The following is a 4309-nucleotide window of genomic DNA, read 5'->3' on the forward strand; positions in this document are numbered from 1 at the left end:
GGCACATAACAACAACAACAACATCCGTATATGTGTATATATAGGGATAGTTGAAGAATGTTAAATATACCTATCCATATATATAGTTGAAGAATGTTAAAAGAACTGTGGACTACAAGAACAAATAAATCTGTCGTTTTAGAAGTACAGCCAGAATTCTTCTTAGAAGTAAGGATAGCAAGACTTTGTCTCTCCTACTTTTGGATATGCTAGGAAAGACCAGTCCTTTCTTTACAGGAGCAAAAAGCCTCATCTTTCTCCCGTGGAATGGCTGGTAGTTTCAAACTGCTGACCTTGACGTTAGCATCCCAGCTCATAACCACTACACTATCAGAGCTCCTTTGATAACATATAGGGCCAATGAAAAAGTTTAAGGCACATTGAAATGGGTTGACATGGTAGTAGCTACAATGTGTTCAAACAGAGCAACAATTGTGAGAACGTCGCAGGATCAAGCATATTGGGTCACTATAAGTCTGAAACGACTCAAAGCAACCCAGTATAGGGTTTCTGAGAAATGACTGGTGGATTTGAACCACAGACTTTGTTAGCAGTCCAGTGCTTATCCTACAGAGCCACATCAAGACCCCATAGGTATAGAGACTGTCTATAGGGTTTCCAAGGTTACAAATCTTTACAGGAGCAGAATGCCTCATCCTTCTCTAGAGGAGGGTCTGGTGGCTTTGAACCAAACATTATCTCTTCAAATCATATTCTTTAAATATTTGAGCCTTACAGATGTAAGGTAGTCCATGTCCGATTTATTTTCAGAAACTGGTTATTATATTCTAGTGGAGTTCACTAGAATTCCACAATATAATAACCAGTTTTGGGTTACATGTTAGACTGCTAATCAGAAAGTAGTGTGAATCCACTAGCTGTTTGTAAGAAGAAATGGGATAATTCTCTCATAATGATTTACAGACTCAAAAATCCTATGCAGGGTCATTATGAGTCAGAATTGACTGTAGTCAGTCTATTTTTTGTTGTTGTTACTATATTAGGACTCCTAGTGTACCACTGTAGGAAAAGTACTGGAATGCTAATCACAACGTCGGTAGTTCAAACCACTAGCCTCAAGTCGGAAACCCTATACAGGATCGCTATGAGTCAGAACTGACTTGATCGCACTTAACAACAACATATTAGAACAAGACGTCTCTGTTTTCAAAAGCCTCCCCTATGTGGTATATGATGGTAAGTCAAAAAATATCATTACCCAGATTCTAGTTCATACGTACGTGTTTATTCAAAACAAAACATGTTTACACATGTCTCTGTAATCAGTGGATGACAGCAGACAAATTCTTTCAGTAAACACATTTGTCTTAGCAGAAATTCTCTAAGTAATACTCTAAGGGTGTGTTTAAAAAAATGTTCCAATCAAAACTGGTTTCCAGTAGGGTATGCTGTGCCTATTAATTTTACAGCAGAGAGAGCAGCTCAAAACGTTGTGTTAATTTGTTTGTGTTTTTATTCCAGAGAGGTTATGTTTATAGATTTTCTCAAATGTACGGAATAATCAAGAAGGGTTACTATAAAGAGGTTTTAAGAAAATTAGAAACTGCATTGATAAGAAAAAGCACAAAAAAGTTATGTCAAGAATTTCTTTTCATCACAACATGCACCTGGTAATTGTGCCCGGGTAGCTAGGGCTGTCTTGTGATAATTTCCTTGGGAAGCCTTACTCCATCCAGCCCTCATCTTGCCCCTTATAAACGTTTTATTACCCAAACTCAAAGAACATTGAAAAGAAGTACAATTTGAGTTTCTGGAGGGTGCTTAAACTGCTGCTTTGACATGATGTTTAGATAAAAGCACATAATTCTTGTGTAAGAGTTTGAGATGGAAACATTGCCATAGAAATTTATAGACTGAGATGGAGGCTATGTTAAGAAACAATAACTTAAAATTCTCATATTTTTGGTTAATCAAAGTTGCTATGATTTTGTAGCAACACTTTTTTTTACTAACCCTCCTATTAATACCGTTGAAGAATAACTTATTAAATTCTACTGGAGTGTGTTTATGCAATGAAAGGTGGTGGTGGAGGTTATGTGCCGTGGAGTTGGTTCCAACTCATAGCAACCCAGTACAGGGTTTGCCAGCCTGTAAATCTTTATGGTAGCAGAAAGCCTTATCTTTCTCCTGCGGAACAGCTGGTAGATTCGAACTGCTGACCCTGAGGTTAGTAGCCCGACTCGTAACCACTACACTACCAGAGGATATCAGAGTAGAATAATAGGATTATAGAATAGTAGAATAATAGGATTAGTGTGTAAATTGCAAAGGGAGAAATAAAAAAACACAAATACAAACACACAAAACTATTGTGACTATTGTTAGATACTATGGAACTGTAAAATGTGACTCATACATACTAGTGAAAAGATTACTCTTGTTTAGGGCAGTAAAATTAGTTAAATTATATAGCCATGGTGGGTTATTAGCCGACAGGAGATGTTTTATGTCAGTGGCTTGAGAACTTAAGAACTCTGACTGTTGATAAAAATAGCCTCATAAAGCATTCTCTGAAACAATCCTTATTACTCACTGAACAGACCTGTAATTATTACCAATCTTTAAAACAAAAAAAGAAAAGGAAAAAGATGAGTTCAACTGAAACAATTAAAAATATTTCTGTGTGACCTTAAATTTAATCACTTGTTCTAAAACAGCATAAAAATTCACAGGCTGATGAAAAATTTCTGAGCACAAATTTTACCTCAAAGTCCAGAACCAGGCTCAGTAGTTTTTTTCATAATTTTTTCTAGAAGAGGATTTATTTATGAATGTTTGTTTGGGTTTTTTTTTGTTTGTTTGTTTTTGTTTTTTCCCACAGCAAACATGTATAGTATGCACAATGCGTGTCAAGTATTTCTCTTATAAAGGAGATGATAATATTCATGATTGGGTTATTCTATTCTTCCAACTATTTCTTCACTGGCAAATTTTGCTGAACAATATAAATAAATGCATTAGTTCTCATTGGTATATACAGAAGACATAGACCCTGTAATAGATTTACTGAGCATCGAGAGAAAGAAAAAGATGCCTAAAGTTATACTGCAAAACATAGTAAAGAAAGTAGTATGAAAAATCTTACTAGGATTTAAAGGAAAGATAAACTAATCCTGATTGGAGGTATCAGAGAGCGGCATGGAATAAGAATGGGATACACAGCAAGCTTGGTGAATAGACCTGGATTTAAATTCCATCTTGGTTAATTACTAGTTAACACTTCAATGACCAAAATGATTTCTGCTTTTGATTTTTTGTTGTTGATACCATGTGGTTTTGGTACGAAAGCCATGATGAAGCCAAGAAAAAAATGTCTAAGATAATATGGATTTTGATATAATTGTGTGAAACTCATATGGCCCAATTGGACTCTTGTGGCAGTATTCGTGGAATGAAGTCTTATATTTTATATTCATGCAGCTATGCATGCATGTACTAAAATTAGAAACTGCTTCCCAAGAAATCCAAGACATTGAAAATGTAGGTGGAAGGTATATATTCCATGGGTCATAGAAGAATTGATGCATTTGCATTATGGTGTTGGAGGAGAATATTGAAAGTGCTGTGGATTCCCAAAAGAACAAACAGGTCTGTGTTGGAAGAAGTGCCTCCAGAGTGCTCCTTGGAGGCCAGGATGGCCAAACTTCATCTCTCATACTTTGGATATATTGTCAGGAGAGACCAATCACTGGAGAAGGATATCATGTTTGATAAAGTGGAGGGTCAGAGAAAAAGAGGAAAACCCCCAACGAGATGAATTGGCAAAGTGGCAGCATCAAAGGGCTCAAGTGTGGCAACAATGGTGAGGTTGGCCCATGATAAGGCAGCAATTCGTTCTATTGTACATAGGGTCATTATGAGTCAGTACTGACTTGAAAGGAGCTCTGATAGTGTTGTTGTTGTTGTTAAGTGTCATCGAGTCGGTTCTGACCCATAGTGACCCTGTACAGGGTTTCCGAGGCAGTAAATCTTTATGGGAGCAGAAAGCCTCCTCTTTCTCCCGTGGAGCAGCTGGTAGTTTTGAACTGCTGACCTTAAGGTTTGCAGCCCAATTTGTAAAAAGTCAGCAGTTTGAAACTACGAGCTGTTTCACAGTAGAAAGATGAAGCTTTCTGCTCCTGTAAAGATTTACAGCCTTGAAAACCCTGTACAGGGTCACTATGAGTCGGAACAGACTCCACGGCACATAACCACCAATAACAACTCGATGGCACCTAACAACAGTACGAAACTACCAGCCACTCTGTGGGAGAAAGATGAGGCTTTCTGCTCCCGTAAAGATTTGCAG

At 37.2% G+C, this 4309-nt stretch overlaps 1 protein-coding gene across 8 annotated transcripts in view; it reads left to right on the top strand.

Annotated features, from left to right (window-relative positions):
• PPFIA2 (protein tyrosine phosphatase, receptor type, f polypeptide (PTPRF), interacting protein (liprin), alpha 2) overlaps window positions 1-4309 on the top strand; it is a 749227-nt gene that overhangs the window by 512497 nt on the left and 232421 nt on the right. The window lies entirely within an intron of this gene.

Source organism: Chrysochloris asiatica, unplaced genomic scaffold (assembly GCF_000296735.1).
Source record: "Chrysochloris asiatica unplaced genomic scaffold, ChrAsi1.0 scaffold00175, whole genome shotgun sequence".
Lineage (NCBI taxonomy): Eukaryota > Metazoa > Chordata > Mammalia > Afrosoricida > Chrysochloridae > Chrysochloris > Chrysochloris asiatica.